General features: G+C 32.9%; 4 non-coding genes across 4 annotated transcripts; all 4 read left to right on the plus strand.

The window, feature by feature from the left end:
- The first annotated feature begins 6,796 nt into the window (after window positions 1-6,796).
- On the plus strand, window positions 6,797-6,877 carry mir130c-2 (microRNA 130c-2). The gene has a single exon (NR_030079.1). It is a non-coding gene; the product is annotated as a microRNA 130c-2 (primary transcript).
- A 438-nt stretch (window positions 6,878-7,315) lies between these two features.
- Window positions 7,316-7,396, plus strand: mir301b (microRNA 301b). Its single transcript, NR_030126.1, has one exon. It is a non-coding gene; the product is annotated as a microRNA 301b (primary transcript).
- Window positions 7,397-14,475: 7,079 nt separating this feature from the next.
- Window positions 14,476-14,591, plus strand: mir454b (microRNA 454b). The gene has a single exon (NR_030135.1). It is a non-coding gene; the product is annotated as a microRNA 454b (primary transcript).
- A 2,890-nt stretch (window positions 14,592-17,481) lies between these two features.
- mir130b (microRNA 130b) lies at window positions 17,482-17,565 on the plus strand. Its single transcript, NR_030077.1, has one exon. It is a non-coding gene; the product is annotated as a microRNA 130b (primary transcript).
- The last annotated feature ends 7,742 nt before the right edge of the window (window positions 17,566-25,307 follow it).

Consider the following 25,307-nt stretch of genomic DNA (forward strand, 5'->3'; position numbering starts at 1 on the left):
CAAAAATAGTTTTTAGGAACATTTATTTTCAAGGGTGTACTTTTCAATTAAACCAAATAATTGTTACATTAGAAAGAAAATAAAACATTGTAAATATTGGACATAAAAAGTCCAGCTTAAATATGTAGACATTGGTTTATAGATCAAAATCAAAATATTAATCAATATGTATTTTTGATATTAGCTGTTTTTACTAAACACTATTTATTTCGCGAACTAAAGCAATAAATTGTGCTTCACAAGAAAAGTGTATAAACTTAAACATAATAAGATTATTATTGAAACAAAACCATCAGTAATCTGACTGACATTCATACAGAAAATCTGAAAACTGTACATGCATTAGGAGCCTGACTGAAGTGTTTTGTTCTTACCAGTGTTTTTTACTTCTTGATTTATCTATTTTAATGGTGAAATTTATTTTTCAATTCGGACTATAATTAATGCTTAAAAACTGTGCAGTTAAAACTGTTTTTGTAATATCAGCTAAACTGTTTTGTCACAAAACACGAACAGACAAGGACACATAAAGAATCAAATTTATTTTATTATAAACACTTTATTTATTGTCAGATAATTAGTTTTAACCATACTGCCTAAACATGGTTTATTTTAACAAACAAATGTGTGGAAGAACACACAGCCTACACCTGCTTTTATGAGTAAAAACACAAGTGTATTGTGAGATTTCGGTGAGATTTTCGTGGAAAACTTTCACAAATGTTTCAGATAAATTTTTCTAAAAGCACTTAGTTTTGAACTAGTGAAGTAAGGGCTGTAATTTTGTTAATGTTTAAAAAAAAGTACCGAAATATGTCGGTAAACATATCTTAAAACAATGTAATTATAGAGACATTTCGATAATAAAGCAATAACGGAGCTGTGAGAATGAACAGAAAAGTATGCGCAAATGAGCCTTTATCAAACACGCATGAGCGTTCACTCATTTTGGTCGGACGTGGGCGTGGCCAACAGAGTTTGGGAAGCGTCACATGGTCACCGGATAGGAGGGGATTTTCTATATATTCTCTCTTCCACTATAACTGTGTGACACTGGATGGATGAGAAATGTTTTATTCATGGATAGAATAGACAACACGAGTTAAAATAAAGCTTAATTTCTCTTCTTTCACGGGGTTATGAAACACTCCAGCATCTCATAATCATGGAGGAGCTGATACTTTAGTTTATTTTAAATACTACCCAGCTTCAGGCTACATGTTTGCTGATGCATGGAAAGAATTCAAACACGAACTATACTATAGAAAGAAATGTTAATCATGTACACTGTAAAAATCTTGGTTGCCTTAAAGTTAAGCTAAATCAAATAAATCTTATGAGTTTATTGAACCTAATTTTTGTTAAACTGACTTAAAACGGCTTGCATAACTTATAAAATTATGTTAGAACATGATTAACTTAGTTTAATAATGACATAAAACACATGCTGTCAGGACTAATTGATTAAATAATTTTTTACAGTGTAAAAATAATCAGGGTAAACTCCTGCTTGTGCGCATGCGTGCGTGTTTTGAAAGTTTGAGCGCGTGCCGTTCTGTAGATCACATGGACACAAAGGGCAGCACGTGCACCCCGAACAAAACAAGAACACGAGCTATATATTAACCTTTGTTTACGGACATGTAGAAGGTGGTTAATGGTTCATTGACTGTTGAGAAGTGGATGCAAATTTGCACATAATATTTTGCTAAAAGGTAGGCTACGGGCAATACGTTAATTATAATTAGGCTATTATTATTATTATTATCATCTTTATTATACCTGCAAAAGCACACAAATATAAAAAAAATCTCTACAAGAGCGTCCTGGCCAAGATTATGAAAAAAATCATGAAAAATTATGAAAAATTATTCAAAGATGATTCCTTGGATTTACTCTTTTTTTTTAAATAGAATTGGTTATAAACAATTTATTTGGGCTAAATTTAAACTAACAAATTAAGTTGAACATTACTATATATCATTTGTTTGATTAAATTCAACATATAAATCGTTTGTGACAATTTTGCTGACGTTTTTTTCAGTGTAGGCAGAATACAGTTCACATGGATTTAACAAAAAAACAAACAAACAAATAACATGTAGCATCATTCATCCATCAAAACACATACAGTTAAAATCTATTCAGAACATCTACAGGTCAATGATTCAAACTAAATCATTTAAAGTCTTTTTAAAAGCATGTAGAAACCAACTCTTTAAACTGCAATTTTGTTTGGAGGATATTAAAGGTGCTGCATATTTAAAAGTCTTTTCCCCATTTCAGTTTGCACCACTGATACAGACAATAAATAAACTTCCTGAGACCGAAAGCTTTTTTACAAATGTAAGTTTGGAGATATGAGGGGAATAAACCCACAATAGATTTCTAAACAATGATATGCCAATGCTTGAGCCTACGAGTGGACAAAGCAGACCATCCTACCCAAGTATACAACACACAATGATGAGTGAGGGATTTAAGGGGTTTTCATTTGCCCAGCAAACAACATCCACTCTATATACAGTACTTAACATAATTGAGTACACCCCATTTTAAAAATTAAAATTTTAATCCATTTCTCAGTGAATATAGGCAGTGTATTTTGGCATTTAAAAATTTATTTATTAAACCAATATATTTATTTGAATTATATTTTAGCCACCAAACCTGTTTATAGATTGAAAGATAATACAATTAAATCCAATCAAAATATCGCAAAATAAATTACAACCAACAAAATTTTAACAATTTTTTTTATTTTGTTTTGCTTCTCTTGATTTTTCCTCTTTTTTTATTTGTGTTTAATATTTTTCCATAATATATAAATTTGGGTGTACTTGTTTTTGGAGCATTATCATAATTTATTTTGTTAGATTAGCTCCAGATTTGGCTTCAGTACTGATTAATCTAATGTATATGCACAAATATAATATTATAGCTTCCTATTAAAAATATGAACATAAAAGATAGATTTGTGAGGGGTGTACTTATATATGCTGAGCACTGTAGTTAAATTCTTAATTTAAAGCTTCCGAAATGTAAATGCAGATGAACAATTTCTGATATCTTAAACAACATTCTAGTTAGAATTATTTTTATTAGTAAGTAGAGAATTTTAACACACAAAATATATTTTATTAAATGAAAAGCATTTATTTATTTAAATTTTATGAACGTTAAATGATTCATTCAACTATCATTTCCAAAAAAAAAAAAAAAAAGAATGTTTATTTTCAAAAGTCAGTTCAAGTTATTTTTAGAACTAGTTCCTAACATTCCAGGAATGTTCTATTTAGAATTTATTTTTTAAACCGATCCACAGAACATTAATCTGTTACATGTTTATGATTTGCACAATATTAAACCTTAAATACCTCTTTTGCACACCCTTATCCTGCACAAATACAGAAATATCCAGCACAACATTATTCAATCTCATGTAAAGTACTTGTATAGCCTGTCTTATGTGTATAGTTACGTATCTTACAGTATATGTAATGCAAAGGATTTTTAATAGCTCTTAAGTCCAGTGTTGTGTTTGTATTTATGATTAAATTATATAGCACCGTCGTCCTGCAAGAAAACATGTCCACACATAGCGGAATGGCAATAAAGCTCGACCTGACTTGATTGTTCCAAATGTAAAGTTCACAGTGAAAACCAAATTTCAGAGGTCAGATTTTTCAGAGAATAAAAAGAAAACAAATCTTTCCACTTTTAAATAAACCTACAATGGAAAAATTCCATGGGTGTTAAAGGTTCTTCCTGGACCCATCAATGCCAAGAAAGAGCCTTCATTTCCAAGAGTGTTCCCTAAACAAACACACACACTGCATTTCGAAGGTAGCTATGATATAGGCCTTTTGTGTGAGCGTGTTTTTTATAGAAGGGGAGAGGGAGAGGAGGGTGTCCCTCTTGATACGTCCACTGCATACTGGATTCACGCTCTGCTTTGGATCAAACGCTCTCTGCCGATTAGCTACACAATCAGGTCCCCGCAGTAAACGGGGGAGAGTAAGACAGAGAGAGGCGGTTCTTTTCCACCGGACAATGCCATTATTTAAGCTCCATTGGTCAGGAATGCCGGATTTTACAGACCGCTGCCCTCCTCTAGGCGTCAACCAAAGGCCCTCCGCACTGAGGGCCCCCCTCCTCTCTCTTCTCGGGTCACCATATCTGTCCCAGAGACCTATAGCTTTCTCAGTGCATTCCACAGTTGCTTCTCTAAGCTGTCGTCTCTGAGACTCTACAAAAATCAGCAGGCCCGTCAAACCCTTACAAAGCAGGAGGCTCAGCAAAGACAACTAGAATCTGTGTTTTCTTTCCACACTTATTTCTACTGTCTAGTTTATGTTTAATGTAACAAAGTAGGTTAGGTTCATAACTAAACCAATAATTAAATCAAATGTACTGAAAGTTTTTAAAATGTGAGTTTATGCTGTAGTGCAAATTCCCTAATTTAAGATGAAAAGCTTGTGAGGGTATTAAGAAACAAACAAACTTTAATTTAAATCCATAATAGATTATGAGAGTATGATAAAAAATGAAATTAAAAAGCAAAAATCCTCTATGAGCGAGTCTTTCTGGTTGTTGTAGGCTACTAATTTTGCTTCTTTTTTTGCTTCAGTTGTCTCATTTTAAGCTTAATTGTATGATAATAATTGAATTTAGGTTCCAAATGCTAATTAAACTGCATTTAAATTCCTTCAGGAATTCAGATTAATTATTTTTATAAAGTTCTGTGCGTAATAGGCGTTCGCCATTAAATAGTTTGTCCATGCTGCTTGGGGTTTGATAAGCGCGTTCATGTAACCTGCTAGCCTACTTTATAACTGCACTTCATGTAGTCTTTCAATCTAGCATAAGAAGAAATTTGTGAATGGAGAGCAGAATTTGACTGTTCATTGTTAAACTAAAACTATACCATGACGTTTCACTCGGAGGAGCCTATCGCGGGTTTCGCAAGACAGTTAAATGCCTTTGACTTCAACCAATGGTCCTTCAAGCGGCAAAGACTAGCGCAGAAACGCGCCAATGGCAAAGGCGCATGCAAATGAGGAATTTGCTTCAGCAAGAGCTGAATGTCAACTAGTCAAAGATGGAGTCTTGAGGAAAGAGGGCCATTGGCTTGCCATGGATAAATTACGGTTTTGATTTTTCAGACCATGCGGAGAAAGAACGCGCGAGCATGGCGAGATGGCACCATGCTAAGCAGGATGAACGCGAAGACATTTGGAGAAATTCGCGCTCCTTGCCTTGTAACCCTTCGGTCCAACTTTTTCTCTTTTTGTCGGTGTCTTCTGCTTTCAAGGATTGTCCCTCCCTTGGCCAGGTACCATTCATGAAATTTAGGGGGTCCTCTTTCTGTTAGTGAGTAGCATCCGGGTGATTTGGTGGAAATGGCGGGAGCTCAGGGGTAAAAACGACAGCGTTGAGTCGGCTTGGGTGGGGAGAACGACGAATGGGGTGCCAATGAAGCCCCCGAACATGGCTGTAGTTAGAAACGAGAAGCGCGCGCGCTGGTGAGGATATCAGGAGGGCATCGCGTTTGAGAAGTCTTGTCTGTCAGTCAGTCAGAGAGAGCAGTTTCCTTTCTTTCTCATCTATTGTCATCAGTGTTGATCTGTTGAAGCCACCTGGTTGGGGATTTAGTCCGAGGAATTCATGTAAAGCATGCAACTTCACCATATCCCCCAAGAAGCCAATGATTAACTTGCTAAATGCTCTGAAAACCTAATATGTATTTTCCACGTGTTTTCCTTTTCTTTTCTCTATGCAGTCTATATATGTGCATTTGTAATAAAGTAGGGCAATACAAATACATGTAAACCCATGTGAAAGAGAATTTTAAAATATATATAGCAGAAGCAGGTTGAAATTAATTTCAACAGAGACTAAATTGTATTTTCACCATTGTAATTTTGGTGCAACTGCTGTGTTTTTGATACATTGTTGAATGCATTTAAATCGAGGCTTTGCGTGTGTGTTTGTTGTGTTGGGGGAAATTTTTGTTTTAATTTCTGTTTCAATTAATGTGTCAAATTGCACTGGATGTTTGCACGAGGTTCTGCATAAATGTGTGTTTCTTAATGTGTGTAATCTTAAAAAAAGTACAGTTCGGATTAATCTCCACATCTCAGCCCAAAATAGACTAATTGCTTGTTTTAGGAAAAAAAAAAATCCGTGTTTTCCCACCCAAGTGTCCAAACCACTAATGTATGCATTGAAAATAACAACCTTAAGGAGCCCCCGCCCCCCCTCACCTTGTCCCCTAACCAGGGGGGTTTCAAATTGCCACCTTGGCAGAGAAGAAAAAAATAATACGTATTAAACGAAGGTTTCTCATATACAGAATCGCGGAATGTGCTCTTTGCCCTATTTTCCTCTCTTCCTTGTGTCTCCAAAGCGACGTGTTCAACGATATTTATTTTTTTATTTATTTATTTATGCTGAATTTGTGTAAGAAAAGAAAAGAAACAATTGCTGGTAAATGTAAGCCAGATCTTGCTTGGTTTTGTTTAAATACATGTGTGTTGTTTTCCTCAGCTTAACAACAATCAGCATGCTTCAGTTGGAAGGTTTGAAGATTTTTAATTTGTTGTAAATGTTTGCCCTCCATTACGCCAGATTTATTTTAGACTTGAGCGTAACACGAACTGCTTAAATTGTTAAAATAACATCGTTTGATTTAGACCACAATCAGAGATTTCTATGCTAATTGCTGGCTCTGTTAGGCACGCGTCATTTTGATAAATCAGTTTAAAGCATAATGCGTTCAGTTTCTTTACTGTTGTTGTTGACCAGGGCCCTTTTTCTGTTGTACTACTGTGCAGTCAGATGAGCAGTGCAATATTAAAAGGGCATTGGCTGACAAAAAAAGAGGAAAGAAAGAAAAGTAACCTCCACCCCTCCCCTTTCAAGTTCTCCCACCCTCAATTCGTCTTTATGTCGGTCTAAAATTTGTTATTAATATAACAGGTGTAATTTAATTGATTCTGTAAAATAGCATTAGGGCGTATAAACCATGTCGCTGCTCAAATATAGAATAAGCATGTATACTTGGCCTACTATATAAGGCAACATGCATGCAGACGCGCTTGGCTTGCGTAAAATAAAATAAAGCGTAATACTTTTACGCTGATGATTAAACAGTCGTGTAGATTTATTTACTAACGTCAAGCATGGCTAATTGGTTAATATTTATACTATTTCATATATTTACTCGACTAAAATGCAACTAAGAGGAAAGATTTCGGCCCTTTTAACTTATTCGAGGCCTGTTGAAAGATGGCCCATGCTTTTCGGCTGTGCTAAGGTCTGTTGCTTTGACGATGTTGCACTACTGAACCATCTAATCAAGCAGTGCAATAGTATTGTCATTGCATTCGGCTTTCGCCTACTCACCCACTATACAGAGCTGGGGAGAGCGGTGTATGGTTAAGGGCGTATTCAATAATATTTCAACTAGAGTCTAGACCACCTAGATGCATGGGCCCAGATGTGTGCTGCGATATTGGATGTCCTCCATGCTTAACAGCATTGTTGCAGCGCATGCAGCAGGCGTGTGAACTGCAGATTTTGACCTATGGTATATCTGTGACACCAGGTTTTTCCACTTATTTGAAAATGCCCACAGACCACGCCTCCTTCGAAAGAACATTTTGTACGACTGAGGTCGTCTTCGTTTGCATTGAAAACCACGTGTTCGATTAAGTAACACTCCAACAATGCTTTGAAGTGAGTTTCTCAACCTTTTGCATATTTCGGGAACTTCTGTATGAGGCCTGCTGACAGCGAGGTGCAAAAAAAGCAGTGAATTATACCCAGCAAACGTAAATAACGCATTGTAAATGTTTGTTTTTTTGTCGATGCGTAAATGTTACAAGCGCACTAAATGTTTATAAAACACTAAATATGATTCATTATGATGTTTATTTAAAGTTTAATTACTGTCCCTTTCAGCTTTAAATATGCTAAATATGTGTGTTGAATTTTTTACTTTCTCAATTACCTACTTTTGGGGGAGCTATTACATTCCTAATGTAAAATGTAATATATAATTTTGAGTGTTTGATGATTTATTTATTTTTAATTTACATGCAATCAGAGTGCAACTGCTTTGCACTTATATATTTGTATTTCAAAATCAGAAAGTTGAGCTATTTTTATATTCGGCGCTAAACATTTATAATTATTATTGTTATTATCATTATTATTTACACTCACACCGAAATATGTACTAGTGTCGTTGGAATTGTGCAGTTTGATGCAAAACATAAAGAACCACTAGTGTTACGATCTACCCATAATATGCAGAGCTGGTAGGTGTGTTACAATATATTTAGATTTTTATTTATAATGAAGGAGCTCTTCCAGAAGGCAGAAGGAAGGGATGATTCTCTTGTTTGAGCCAGATCGGTGGGGGATGGGACTATTTGTAAGGAATGTAGGGGGCAGGTCCCTTTCCAAGAGGGGAGGAAAGGGAGGGAATGTGAGGAGGGTAGGTCGCCCATAGTGACATTTTACTCATGGTCAGTATCTGTAAGGTTATGCAAGTTGGACTTTTTGGTTGTCTCATCAAAAGAGTGGACGTCTGCCCATAAAAAGGTCATCAATTGGTTGCTTATACGTAAGCAGTTCGGTGTGTGTGTGTGTGAATAGGCGCAATACACACTTGCGTATAGGCGCCTATGTACGAGTCAATGGCGTGCCGTATAGGCTACATTTCTTTAAATAATAGGCTAATGAAAAATTAAATGCTAAAAGGGCTTTTTTTAGACACCCCCAAATGTCTTCTTAGAACACTATTTAAATATAGGTCTATTTATTTTTGATATTAGAATATTTGTAAAATTTAAAAAATAATTTAATGGCGAAAATAATTGTAACAAATCAGTATTATTATTAATATTCGGGTGTAGTCGTTTTGGATTATTTATTTAATAATAATGTCCCATGTAGGAACCATTTCGTTGTCATGTGACATGAAAAATTGAGACTATAATGTAAAATCTCAGTTAGACTGCAGTTTATTAAAACCACGTGTTTTTGTTTAATTTGTTCAAACGAAGTTAATTTTTGACGATTAAACGTTAATATAATGGCTCATAACAGTTTTATCAAAATCAGTAGGCCTATTGCCGTAGTCTTGAATAGTCCTTTATTATTATTTCTTATCCCAACCAATATTTGGAAACCATTTTGTTATCAAGTGACTACAGAAAAGAAAGAAAAAATGAAGTACAGGCCTATTTACTCCTGACTTGATTATTATTATTTTTAAATATGGAAAATGTGCGTCTTGTATAATTTAGTCTATATACAACGACTGAAATTATTTTAATAAAATCAGATTTTGCATAAATAAACTGGTAGGCCTATAGTTATTATATCGTGCGTTCTAACAACAGATTGAGTAAATATCCCTATAAATAGTGTAACCAACATGAGTAATATTGTTGTCAAATGACTAGAAAAAACAGAGATGAATCGTTTGAACTAGACAATCACTCAGGTTTTTAAAATACATGTGATTTTATATTAAAAAAAAGTTTTATGTAGGCTACATTCGTTCGAGGCCTAACCATACGAAAAGAGCACAGAAAACGTCCCAAGAAATTTGTATTTATTAATTTGATGTTTAGGCTACTTTCACGCACACATTGAGCACCCTAAGAAAAATTACATTTAAATGTATGGATACGCCACATTTTAGTAAAAAGGAAAAAAAGCATGGCAACTTTGGAGCTTGATATAAGCTACTTGGTCTTAAACAAGATTTTTCATCGTGTCAAACATGTGACGTTGACTCATAGCCTATATACTGCGTTTTCAAAGTAGAAGGTAAAATTGACACTCACCGGTCTGAACTGGGTGTATGAGGAATGTTGCGCTAAATACCGCAACGCGCATGCGCAGCGTATTCATAAGGCACTATATAGCATACTGAGGCCTACTACAGCTCCTCTGTTCTCATGATCCTGGTCCAGCACTGAACTAGACAGCTTTGCAGCTTCATTTGAAGGCACCTTTTGGTGGTAAGTTTGCTTTTACCTGCAGATAGTAACTAATTCTTTATCTTACGTAGGCTTTGAAGAATATAAATACGCAACGTTAATACGAATTCGGCATATTTTCATAGTAACATAATTTAACAGCGCGTATTGTTTTTATCCTGCAGACACTACTAGTGTGGTCCCTCTATTATACACACGTTAAGGGCGCCGTTTTCTCGCCCTATTCTCATAATTCCACATTTTCACTGCATGTAACTTGATTGGTAAATTGTTTAACGTGTTTTATTACCGAGGGGGGCAAGTAAGATCATGCATGTGAGTTCAATGCGAAATTCCCAAAGGAGAAAAAAAACATCCTGTTGGAGCATGTCGTTAACTCCAAGGCAGAAGCTGGTATGCGAAGAATTGCAAAGCACCAAGACTGCTTTTGGACGCAGATAACCAAAGGGCCTACAATATGCCTCCATTCACATCTGAAAGCCTGAGTCAGTCCACAAGCACAACTATAGAAGAACTGATGTCTTTATTAATGGCATGCGTTTATTGTAGTTATCTTGGAAATATGATTGTTTTTAAGAAGCTTTTTTTTTAAATGCTAAATGTGATGTATATAAAAAAGAGACAGAGCAGAGATGTTTATTATATGGGTAATTAACAAATACAGGCAGTAAAAGTGTTTTTGTAGAAAAAAACATGTAGTTTGAAGTCTGTTGTTTGAGAACATGCATTTATAAAGGGTCATTGGCTATGAATTCTTTTGGCTTATATATATATATATATATATATATATATATATATATATATATATATATATATATATATATATATATATATATATATATATATTTCAAATATACTCTAAATAATATACAAAGAATGTCAGTCATTTATCTACATTATTGGACATGTCTTCATATAGCACTCTTTATTTTATATGAAATTGTGAATAATATATTTGTTCCAATACTTGCTGGGCTTGTTGGCGAGTAATGTACTTTAAATAACATACAAGTAGTGTCAACCATTTATCAACACTTATCTTCATATAGCGCTATTTAATTTATATGAAATTGTGAATAATTTATTATTTTCTCCACTTCTTGCCGAGCTTGTTGGTGAATAATATACTCTAAATAATATACAAATAGTGTCAATCATTTATCTACAATTATCTTCATATATTACTATTTATTTTATGTGAAATTGTGAATTATATATTATTTTCTTAACTACTTGCTGGGCTTGTTGGTGAGTAAATGGCTCTAAATAATACACAAAGAGTGTCAGTCATTTATCTACAGTGCTCAACATAATTGAGTACAGCCCATTTTGAAAATGAATATTTTTATTCATTTCTTAGTGAATATAGGCAATGTATTTTGGTGCATTTAAACAAAACAGATTTATTTAACAAATATATTTATTAAAATATTATTTTAGTCACCAAACATATTTAGAAATTGAAAGATAATACAATTAAATTCAAGCAAATTATCGCCAAAAAATTACAAACTACAAAATTTCAACTAAATTTTTCAATTCTTTTTTGCTTCTCTTAATTTTTCCTCTTTTAAAATTGAGTATTTAATATTTTTCTCTAACATAAAAATTTGGCTGTACTAGTTTTTGGACTTTTATCGCAAGTTATTTAGTTAGATAAGCTCCAGATTTGGCTTCAGTACTGACTGATCTAATGAATATGCACAAATATAATTTTGTATAGCTTCCTATTCGAAATATGAATTTAAGAGAGATATTTTTGAGGGGTGTACTTATGCTGAGCACTGCACATTGTTGGACACTTATATTCATATAGTGCTGTTTATATCAAATAAAAAAATGAATAAAATTATCATTTTTTCCACTACTTGCCAGGCTTGTTAAGACATTTTCAGTAAATAGGGGTGTGACACCAAAGGACAACAAAACTTAACAATTTTATGTAAATAATGTGTGAAAAATTCTGACATAAACTTAACAGGTGCACATCATGGGCTTCACAAGCGCTTCAGTCACATGATCTTGAATGGGGTCCTTCAACTAATTAAGGTCTTCAGTGGAATTGCCTGATTTAAAAGTAGCATATCTTGTCACACCAGTGGACTTTCAGTGACAAAATGTAACAACCTCTTGTGTTTTTGGATATATATGGACAAAAATGGCCATTTACTAAAACAGCCACTCATAAAATTAGGCCTGAGGTGTTTATTATTGACTTTATGATTTACAAAGTGTTGTAATTTATTAAACTGTGCTTGAGGCAGGCACACCATAGAATAGTTTTGAGATTTGGCTAAAAATTTAATAATGCAGCAGCTTTATAACAAACCTTAACCTGCATTTAAATAAAGACAATACTACTTATATACATTTTGTCACGTGTGACAGTGAAAATGCAACCTTATGTTAATGACCCATGTATGAATATACATCAGTCTTAATGTCTTTGCAAATGGACATTCAATTTCAAGGTAATTACACTAAAAATGCTGGGTTAAACAATAGTTTTGTATTAAATTAACTTAATAGTTTTTACAAATTGAATTGGATCGAACCTTAAAAAAATTAAGTTTTCCCAAAAAAAAAATCAAGAACTGTTGTTTTAGCTTATTTTAAATACTATTTTGAATGCGAACATCTTTTTTGGGGGGGTGTGTGTATATATACAGTTGAATTCAGAATTATTAGCTCCTCTTATTTTTATTTTTAATATTTCCCAAATGATTTTTAACAGAGCAGGGACATGTTCACAGTATGTCTGATAATATTTTCTCTTCTGGAGAAAGTCTTATTTGTTTTATTTAAGCCAGAAGAAAAGCAATTATTAATTTTTAAACCCAATTTTAAGGTCAAAATTATAATCCCCTTTAAGCTGTATGTTTTTTTGATTGTCTACAGAACAAACCACAATAACTTGCCTAATTACTCTAACCTGCCTAGTCAACATAATTAACCTAGTTAAGTCTTTAAATGTGACTTTAGGCTGTAAAGAAGTATCTTGAAAAATATCTAGTCAAATATTATTTACTGTCATCATGGCAAAGATAAAATAAATCAAGTATTAGAAATGAGTTATTAAAACTATTGTTTAGAAATGTGTTGAAAAAAAAATCTTCTCTCCGTTAAGCAGAAATTAGGGAGAAAAAAATAAGAGGGGGGCTAATAATTCTGACTTCAACTGTATATGAGGTATTTATTAATGATTTTACGATTTTCTTTTTAATTTCTAAGTGTTGTAATTTATTGAACTATGCTTGAAACAGTTACACCATCGGACAGTTTAGAGATTTGGCAAAAAAAAAGAGGACCAAGACAAAAAATTGTTTAAGCATTTACTGCATTTAAATTGAAAACAATATTAATTAAATAATTTGTGTCATGTTTGATTGACTGAAAATCCAATGTCACGTCAACAACACATGTATGATTATACATCAGTCTTAATTTCTTTGCAAAAGGGCATTCAATTTTAAGTTAATTACACTGTAAAAATGCTGGGTTAAACAATAGATTTGTATTGAATAAAGTTAACTTAATAATTTTAACAAATATAAGTGGACTGAACTTATAAAAAATTAAGTGGTCCCAAAAACTCAAGAATTGTGTTGTTTCAGCTCATTTTAAATAAATGGTTTGAACAAAAAGCAAACATTTTTTTTCAGTGTGTGTGAATATGAAATATTTATTAATGATTTTATGACTTTCTTTTAAATTTCTAAGTGTTGTAATTTATTAAACCATGCTTGCATAACTGCAGCTTTGAGATTTGACTAAAAAAGAGGTGCAAGACAAAAATGTTTAACCATTTACTGCATTAAAATGAAGACCATACTAATTATGTTCATTTTTGTCGTGTGAGAGTGAAAATGCAATGTCGCATCAGAAACCCATGTATGATTATACGTCATCAGTCTTAATACTTTCTTTCTGTCATTCAATTTGAAGGTAATTACACTGTAAAAATACACATGATCGATTTGTATTGGGGCAACATGAAGGAATTAAGTTTTCAGTTTTAATTCTTTTAACTGGATTGAACTTAAACCAATTAGGTTGTTCCAAAAAACCTTTGTTGTTTGAGCTTATTTGAAATAAATAGTCTGAACAAAGAGCAAACATAATTTTTTGAGTGTGTTATATATATATATATATATATATATATATATATATATATATATATATATATATATATATATATATATATATATATATATATATATATATATATATATACCCACTGTCTATTTAAGCAGGTAAATAAACGCACTTCTGCTTTGTACCATTGACTTTTGGCTGATTTGTTTGTAGGCTGTTCCTCACTGTGAAGGGTCAGATGTCACAAAGAGGATTGCATATCATGTGTTGTAGAGCAGGAACCATTTTCAGTCTGTAAATTCCCAGATCGTGTGTTTTCCAGAGCCGTGTTATCCCCCCCAAAGTGCTTCCTGATTATCATGATAAATGCATCTTGCAGGCGAGACCCTATCAATATTGCCTCTGCTTTTCTCACTGTTTATGGAGTAGTGCAATATTGCTTATAGGGTCTTGACTTTAAGGCTAATCTGCAATATCAGCAAACATTGAAGGATTGTCATTTTTATTCATATGTGCAGTGATTTCATGCAAAGGCTTGACAAGATCTCAATTTCTCTTCTTGTAGGGCTCTAAACAATTGCATTTGAAACACGATAAATAACACCTGTTTAATATTAAAACTTAACGGCCCACAAATATTTTGATGTGGTTGTATATGGTAGGCTTGCTTTCAGCAATGCAAACTTAAAGTGAATCATGCCATTCACGTTTTTAAAGCTAATAGGAATTCTATCATTAGGTCAAAGAACATGCTGTTTTCGCGAGTAATTTAAGTTATAACATATAGACTTAATTTCAACCCTGCATTGTATCTGTAAAGTGGAAGTCTGTTATTTCTGCTTGTCGTCTTTTGTGTTTTTGATAATGCTCATATTTCCTGAACATGCATGTGGTTACCATGCTGTTACCTTCCTGTATTCTCAGGTCAATGGGAATAAATGACTCCACTAGACTTGTACTAGACTTTAAAATAGAGCTCAGAAACCTTTGCCTTCTTTTGGCCATAATATTTTTCGATTTGTTAGTAACTCTTAGTCAACGTTTCTGATATGGATGATGGGTGAAATTTAAATCGTAATTTATATAGTAAGTCCATACTGTTTTACAAAGATGAGATTTTAGTGTCTGCATCTAAATAAAAAAAATAAAAACTAAGTAATAAGATATAATAACAATACTAATTACAATCTACAGTGCTCAGCATATATGAGTACATCCCATCTTGATAATGAAAATTTGTATCCATTTCTAAGTGAATATAGCCAATGTATTTTGGTGCATTTGAAAAAAACTGATTTTTTAAATGGATATATTTATTAAAATAATAGTTTATTTCCCGAGCGTCTTTAGAAATAGAAACACTTGTCGTCTTTTGTGTTTTTAATAATACTCATATTTCCTCAACATGCATGTGGTTACTATGTTACTTTCCCCGTATTGTCAGGAATAAATGACTCCTAGACTTTAGAATAGAGCTCAGAAACCTTTGCTTCTCTGTTGGCCTTAATTATCTATTTTAATATTTTAATTTTAGGTTTTATTGAACAGTTAGTGGCAATTCATTCCTGTGTGACAACCTCTGATGAGTAAAGAGATTAAAAAGAGATGGAAATGAAATGAAATTAACTGTTAGTCAACGTTTTTGATTTTTGGCATTGGTCACACTTAAATTGTAAAATATAGTAAACGCAAATGTCCAAACTGTTTTACAAAGATGAGGTTTAAGTGTCTGCAATAAAAAAAATTAAAAACAAAGTAAAATAATAATAATAATAATAATAAATATAATAGTAATTCTATATATGTGTACGTCCTATTTTGAAAATCTACATTTCTTATCCAAATCATAGTGAATATAGAAGATATATTAGAATGCATTCATCAACAAAAACAAATTTAAAACAATATAAATATATATAAAACATAAACACAATAGTTATGTGTATAAATAGTTCTATTCATATATTATATATCATATATTCATTGAGATAATATATTTGGTACAGAATGTCTTTTAAAAATAGAAAGATAATACATTTAATTAAAACGAAATATAGCAAATATAAACTCAAAAATTTCAACTAAATTTAATATATATACTTATTATTATTATTATTATTTTGTGTAAAATTATTTTTAAAAATTCCCTAACATCTGGGCTACTAGTTTTTGTGATCAAAATATGGGAAATGGATCAAAATATTCATTTTCACTATGGACTGTACTCAGTTATGCCGAGCGCACTGTATATGCACAAATAAAATATTGTAATATTACTATAAAATTCATTTAAAAGGATAGATTTGTGTGAGGTGTACTAATTTATGCTGTACATGGGGAAAAGTTTCTATATTTGTTTCAAATGATTTTTGTGACTAAAATTAGATGTGTAACTATTTTCCATTGTCATGTAACAATGCAACAGAATAAAACAATATACATATTAATAAAACAACACAAAGAAAATATAATAAAATTGAATGTTATTAAAATGTACAATTTATACTATTTGTAATTGTTGTCTTCCCAGTGATGGGTTGCAGCTGGAAGGGCATCCGCTGTGTAAAACATATGCTGGATAAGTTGGTGGTTCATTCCGCTATGGGGACCCCTGATTAATAAAGGGACTAAGCTGAAGGAAAATAAATTATTAAATATAATTGTTGACAAATTAGTAAAACCTAGTGGTTTGAAGGATAATATTCAGATATAAAATGACAACTTATTAGTATTTTAGGCCTGCACTCTGATCCATAAATTGTGGCTTTTAATATGTAATCAAATGAATCCTGTTTTAAATATGACTGATATTTACGGAGACATTTTACTAGGTGTCTGCTGTAAATCATAGCAAAAATGTTTGATAATCATCCTTTTTGTAACTCTTTTAAGCGTCTATTGCTTCACGTGTAAATAAAACCTTTACCATTGACTGCTGAACATAAACCAAACGTACTTTTCATTAATATACTTTAAATACTCCTATGGTGCAGTTAAGTCTTAACAGTAAATCGATGTAAAACCAGTCAAAAGCAGCATTTCCTTATTCAATGCATCAGTACAACAAAAATCTAGCTCTTAGTGCAGTTATCATTTAGTTCATGTCATCATAATCCCATAATCAATAGGTTCACCTTGAGTGATTCTGCGTGTGTTACAGTACAGAGATCTGAAGAATGGCCATGATTTAAATAGAGAGAGATGACGGTAAAGCTTTTCATTTGTCGCTCAGAGACTGACAGGTGTATTTTCAAAGGATGTTGAACAAGTGTGGGTTTTTTTTCCATCCCGTTGTTGAAAGTGCTTGAAAATGGCTGTTTTGTGAGAGCCCTATATTACGATGCATGTTTTTTTTTATTATTGATGTCTGTTGCCTGACACTCTTTCCCTGTTGCACTACTGTGGGAGCTGCAGCAAAGCAGTGCAATAATGAAAGGGCATCAGTCCACTGGACCAGACCAGCAAACACACACACATACACAGACACCTATGGCTAATCTCAAAGGCTCGCTCTCACTCAGCTGATTCGCAGAGCACTTATATGTCCATACATTGCTGTTTGTTTGATTTTGACCTGCCATGTACTTGTCTTTAAAAATAAAAGCAAAGAAAGCATTCAATAATTAAACTGTTTGGTTTTTGTCTTATTTAAATTGTATTAAATGCAGTATTGTTTGTTTTGCTTGCCTTGTGTATTATAGGTTTATTATATGCACAACACAGTGCTGTTTTAGTGTAAAATCTTTATATTCTGAGTGAATCGGAGGTTGCTGAAACCTTTATTTCAGTATGTTGATGTACTTGTATTTGCACGCACTTTTATTTTCAGCCAGCCAGTCTCAGGTCTTTCCATTGTAAATTTGTCACATTTAAGGTCTGATTTCTGTAAAAATAAGTGATCTTCACTGCCTGATAGCTATACAATATGAATTAAATTACATTTCCCTCGCCATGTCATTAATATTCATTCACTCATTTACTTTTTGGCTTAGTCCCTTTACTAATCTGGGGTCTTCACAGCGGAATGAACCGCCAACTTATCCAGCATATGTTCTACGAAGCGGATGCCCATCCAGCTGAAACCCATCACTGGGAAACATCCATACACACTCAATCACACACATACACTACGGACAATTTAATTTAGCCAATTCACCTATACCACATGTCTTTGGACTTGAGGAATCCGGAGCACCCGGAGGAAACCCACGCCAACATGGGGAGAACATGCAAACTCCACACAGAAATGCCAGCTGACCAAGCCGGACCTCAAACCAGCGACCTTGCTGTGAGGCGATTGTGCTACCCAATGCATCACCATGCTGCCTCTGTCTTTTAAAATAGGAGTTTATTTTACCCAAGTATTATCAATGGAGTTTCTGCGCACACCTGCTGATCATGACTGTGCTAGCGCGGTTTTTCATCTCGTTTTATGCTTGAACAGCCAAATTAATGCTTAAGTCTATTTAACCAAATGTATTGTAATGAAATTAAAACCACAATGCTGTAAAAGGCCACATTAATTATTAATATTAATTTTGAAAAACACTAGCTGTGCATATAACCCACTAAAACTGAATATCGAGTAGGGGGCGGGGCTTTTTTGCTCATAACCTTAAATGGTAAGAGGGGTGTGGTTAAGAATATTGATGGCTAACTTAGGTCATTGACAACAGGTTTTTTTAATGAATTACTTTTAATTTATTTCGGAATATTACATAACTGTAAGTCCAAAACATTTTTCCCACTGTTATGAGAGCTATAACATCAGGAATTTCTATGCTCTTTAAAATTAGCTTTCATCCCACTCCTAAAAAAGCTTTTTTTCTGATCCGACAGAGACGTTTGTGGGTAAAGTTAGTTTGTCTAATAAAAATGAATAGAAATGACAAAGATATATCTTTTTTTATTGAAAATGTTGTTAAATTGTTTCCTATCATGTCTTATTGAAATAATATATACAGTTAAAGCAAGAAATATTTGCCCCCGTTTATTTTTTTGTCCTCAATTTGTTTAACTTTTTTTTTTTCAACACATTTCTAAACATAATACTTTTAATAACTCATTTCTAATAACTGATTTATCTTTGCAATGATGACAACAAATAATATTTGACTAGATATTTTTCAGGACACTTCTATACAGCTTAAAGTGACATTTAAAAGCTTGACTAGGTTAATTAGGTTAACTAGGCAGGTTACGGTAATAAGGCAAGTTATTGTATAATGTTGGTTTGTTCTGTAGACTATCGAAAAAATATATAGCTAATAAAATTGAATAATTTTAAGGCTATTAATATTTTCATACAGGTCTTTTTGTTGTTTATTATTATTATTTTAAGTCTGTCAAATTCCAAAAGAGCTAAAACTTAAAATGCTGGGTTGTTTTACCCTATGTTGGGTCATATGGACAAACCCAATGCTGGATTGATTAAATTAAATTAATAGTGGGATACAGCTTTATTTTTTACCCCATCAGTAGAATGTGTCCTTTTATCTTAATTGAATTTACTATTGAATCGAATAATTGAATTTATTTTAGTTTAGGTATTAAAAATCTTTAATAAAGAGACAGCAAAATACCCCATTACAAAATAGCTTGCATAAAATGTTTTCTATATATTTTATTTTAATGAACACACTTACAAATGCTGGATTGTTGTAACCTAATGTTGTGTCACAAACATTGGGTTAAACGTGTAATTTAAATATAATAAAAAAAAAATGTACTCAGAGGTTAGTTTGTCCACATTTTACCCAATGTTGGGTTAGAAAAAGTTAAAATAAATCATTTTTTTACAGTGTTCATTAAAAATTTCAGTTATATTTACACAATGCTGGTATAGCATTAGTTGGTACAGGATTTTATTGTATTTCCAATAAGATAATAATTAATATAAATGACACACAATTCTTTATACCCAAATCTGGCAAAAATCTTATAGTTGGATAAACATTGGATGACGAAATATTAAACTTTTTGAACACAAAATTTATGTTAAAAGAATTGTGTGTAATTTATATTATTTATAATGATCTTATGTAGTATAAAGAGACGAAATACAATAGCTTCCTGTAATGGTAACAGCTATATGTAAATCTAACTTCAAATGAACACTGTTTAAAATGCTAGATTACTGTAACCCAACTTTAATTGCTTGCCTATTTAAGAACCCACTTTATTCATTCTCAGTTAGTCTTCACCTCTTATATCTATCTCCAAATGTTTGTTAAACTTCCAAACATCTTGTTTCTTGTAAATATCCCATTGGTTGGGTTAAACACTGAATGAAGAAAAACTAACCTAACAGTTGGGTTGGTCCATATTTTACCCAAATTTGTGTTAAAAGAATTGTGTGCAATTTATAATAATTATTACTTTTGATTATTTTATGTAGTATAAATGGTGGCAATACAACACATTCCTGTACAATTAATCATAACAGCTATATGTATACCAACCTAAAATAAACACTAAATAAATGCTAGATTTTAGGTCAAATATGGACAACCCAGCATTTTTAATATCATTATTTGGAATTGTTAATTGCTTGACTTTAAGGACACATTATATTCATTCTCAGTTAGTCTTCACCTCTTATACTGCCTCCTAATGTTTGTTGAATATCCAAACGTCATTTTTCTTATGACAATCCCATTGGTCGGGTTAAACACTGAATGAAGAAGTATTGAACCTAACAGTTGGGTTGGTCCATATTTTAGCCAAATTTTTGTTAAAAGAATTGTGCGTAATCTGCATTAGTTATTATTTAGAATGATCTTATGTAGTATAAAGGGAGGAAAAACAGTACATTCCTGTACAATTAATCCTAACAGCTATATGTAAATATACCTGAAACTTAAAATGAACACTGTATAACATGCTAGATTACTGTAACCCAACGTTGGGTCAAATATGGACAACCCAGCACTTTTAATATCATTATTATTTGGAATTGTTAATTGCTTGTCTATTTAAAAACCCATTTTGTTCATTCTCATAAAGTCTTCACCTCTTATATCTATCTCCAAATGTTTGTTGAATATCCAAACATAATTTTTCTTACGTTAAATGAATTGAAATGGGAAAATAAATGTGCAATTATTAACTGCTAATGACAAATGATATCGTGTGTGCTTTCTCTGTGCTGCTGAAATTGCCTCTCGGATCATTTTTGCATCCAAGGTGACTTTATGAAGGCAAATTTCAGATGCATTCTCTCGGTCTGCCCATGCACAGAAGTGTTTCACGTAATACTGCAACCCCAGACACTTCAATTTGCTGGTCATTCGCACCGTCGGCCCTCCATCACCTTTATGATGTAACCTAAATGCTTGTCTTCTCTGGAGTGTTTTTCATGGCTCTTCACTTGACCCTGTGAGAAGTGAGTTTTCATGGCTACACTTCATCCATCTCTCCGTCTGGATACTCAATCCAGCTATTAATTTTTATTATGAATAGTGCAACGGTGAGCTTTAGAGTTATTTAAATCCTGTGGCTCTGCTTATGTGATGCAGAATATGGCACTGCGTCAAGGCAGCCCTGATGGGTAATACTGACAACCGGTTAACAGCTTTCCTATATAATCTACGTCAACAAACAGCTGCAATAAATGTGCAGAATGGGCAATGAAATCATATTGAGTGCATAATGATAGCCATGCCTTGCATAATAGGAAAATTGGTGGAGAAAAAAAAAGCATCCAAATAAGATTAACATACTATGTTTTACACAAGACACCCATTCAAATGTCATTCAGTGTAAGGTTATATACTGAGAATCACAGTGCACCCACATATAAAATACTATAGTAATTTGTAGTCAATACTTTATAGTGATTTTAATACAGTGAAGGTTATTACAGTATACTGAGTATATTATAGTTTTTATAACTCTTATTAATGTTTATTTCATAATAAGAAGCATACTGTAGTATTTACTACAGTAAAATGTGGTGTATAATTTATATAGTTGTAGAAAACAGTACAGTATTGTGTAATTTGTTTATTACTGATGTTTATTACAACACATAATTATTAGCATTGTTGTTGTGTTACCACAGACCTATATTTACCTATATTTACTATATTGAGTACTTTATTATAGTATGGTTCGAATACAATAGTATTTATTATAAATTAATATTGTAATTTTGTCATGTGGGCAGCCTTAAAATACAAATGGTTATTAAAATCTCCAAAATGTCAATTTTAAAGCCACTTTTGTGATTAAAACCTAGCTACATATTAAATTCTAGATGTACATGTATGTTAAATATTGTCTAGGTACAATATTAAATGAATCCCTGATTTAATCGTTAGATTTTGACTGGCTGTATGGATGGACTATATTATGGCGCCATCTTCTGAGAAAACAAAATAAAAGTAGGGTTATCTCTATTCTCAAACCTGTTACCATTAGCAATAAAACTTTGTCATCAAATAAATGGTAATTTTGTCATGTGGGCAGCCCCAAAATACAAATTGTCATTAAAATCTCCAAAATGTCAATTTTAAAGCTCCATTTGTGATCAAATCCTAGCAACAGATTCAACTCCAGATGTAGATATTGTACACTAAATATTGTCTTGGTACAATATTAAATTAATCGCTGTAGATTTAATGGTTAGAATTTGCGACTAGCTATATGGATGAACTATATAATGCCGCTATCTTTTGGGAAAACAAAATAGGAGTAGGATTATCTCGATTCTCAAACCTGTTACCTTTAGCAATGCAACTTTGTCATCAAAGAAAAATAATATTTTTTTCATGTGGGCAGCCCAAAAATACAAATTGTCATTTAAATCTCAAAAATGTCAATTTTAAAGCTCCATTTGTGATCAAAATCTAGCTACAGATTCAACTGGAGATGTAGTTATTGTGTGCTAATTATTGTCTAGGTACTATATTAAATTAATCGCTGTAGATTTAATGGTTAGGATTTGCGACTGAATATATAATATATGGACTATATTATGGCGCCATCTTCTGGGAAAACAATAAAAGTAGGGTTATCTCGATTCTCAAACCTGTTACTTTTAGAGCTTTACAACCTTATCATCAAAGAAAAATTGTTAATCAACATTCATTCATTTTTTTTTTCTTGTTGGCTTAGTCGCTTTATTAATCCGAAGTCGCCACAGCGGAATGAACCGCCAACTTATCCAGCATATTTTAACGCAGCGGATGCCCCTCCAGCCAACCCATCTCTGGGAAACATTCACACACACACTCATACACTACGGACAATTTAGCCTACCCAATTCACCTGTACCGCATGTCTTTGGACGGTAGGGGAAACTGGAGAACCCAGAGGAAACCCACGCGAACGCAGGGAGAACATGCAAACTCCACACATCACTTACAAATCACTTACAAGCAGCTACAAACACTACATGCAGGTAAAATATGCGAAACCTAAAATTATCGGCTATAAACGTACACATATAGGCTAACAGATAACTATTTACTATTGTATTTAATATAGGCGTCACAGGTTGAGGTTTCCTTTTTGTATAAAACGTTAACGACTTAACCGTTTGGAACAACTTATTGGAACTTTTCTTATATTCACGCTATTTACATTGAACACTTTCCTTCAAAAACTGTTGAATTAATATCATGAACACCATGAGGAAGTATTGAGTCTTTCAGAAATGTTATTATGTTTAATTTTCAGTTGCAATTTCATTAAAAACGCGACGAAGTTTTGGCGGGAAAGTATGCTGGAATTGTAAGAACGACTGACCGAAGTAAAAAGGCGTAAACAGGTTAAATCCACCATCAAATTGTAAGTAAGAGCAGTCCGTTTGACCAATAACTTATTTCAACCAGCATTTTTCATAAACATCGCATTTTATCTGGTGCTTACTGTACATGTAGCAGTTAGTTGTGCTCGTAGCAAAGTAGACTCTTTTTCAATAAAACATTGACAAAACCTCTCACCTATACATGAAGAATAAAAAGCCAAAACTTTAATAGACAAGTATAAAAAGAGCTCAGTAAAGTTAAGTTATCGCAATGGTAGCCCAAAATTAAACGTTATCGGTGCTAAGATGCTAACCGACTTTTTCCGAAGACTAACCATTTATATAACATGAATATTCAACAGACTACAGATCAATTACCAATAATAAAAGTGTGAAGAACAGTTTTATGTGATATTTGTTTTGTTTTAGGGACTAAACTTGCCTGAAAACAGTGAAAACAGCAGCATGAGAGAAGTTATGTTGTCTTGCAGGTGAAGTGTCATTGCCTCGTTTCCATAGCAACTCCCTCTCCAGTGTTTGAATGATACCAAGAGCTTAAAGGTGATTCTATGCTCTTTGATGATACTTGCGTGTGTACGTCACGCAGCATTTACAAAAATAAACACGATCACTACATAAACAAGTTAAATAATAACTTTTTATATTAAATCTTGAATTTGAAATGTCTTTAGCAGTTTTATATACGCACCTATTATATTTTAAATGTACTTGCAGTACTTTATAGCCTACTAAAGTCACACTTTATTTGTGCCTCAGTTCACTGTAAAAAAATAAATAAGCAATAAATATGAATACATGTATTTCTAAAATTAGGATGTCACAGTAAAAAAGGTGTTTATTTTAATTAAACAGCTTGCAGAACAGACTTTGATTTTAACCTAGAAGACATAATAAAAAACAATTGAAATACTGTATTGCAGGCATTTTGGTCAGTTTTAGTGCGTTTATGTAGGCTATTTAAAGTTGCACCGACCGACGCAAAGACATGATGTATGTTGCGTTTGGTTAATTTAATATGCACGCGAAAACTTACTTGTAAACCAAGTTGCCGGATGGCACGAGACAACGTGCTTATGAAGTGCTTTATCGGCTTCTGGACCTCAACCGACGCAGAGCCGACGTTGGATGAGCTGGGACAAGAACACACGACCGAATTATCATGCGTATGTTTGGCCGACCATTTATTAGAATTAAAGGGGTCGACGTTTTTGAGCTTCGGCCGACGTCGGCCCAACGTATGTGTGATTGTGTGTGTGCTGTCTACAATCGTAACCATCTGCTGAACACTACTAATCAGCTTAATTCATCATATTGTTCGATTGACAAAACGAGCAGTAAAATATAATCTGAAACCAAACCAGGACGACCAAAAACAGTATGGTTGTGACATCATCACGAGGGCGTGTCATACACACAAATAC

Source organism: Danio rerio, chromosome 5, assembly GCF_049306965.1.
Source record: "Danio rerio strain Tuebingen ecotype United States chromosome 5, GRCz12tu, whole genome shotgun sequence".
NCBI classification, from domain to species: domain Eukaryota; kingdom Metazoa; phylum Chordata; class Actinopteri; order Cypriniformes; family Danionidae; genus Danio; species Danio rerio.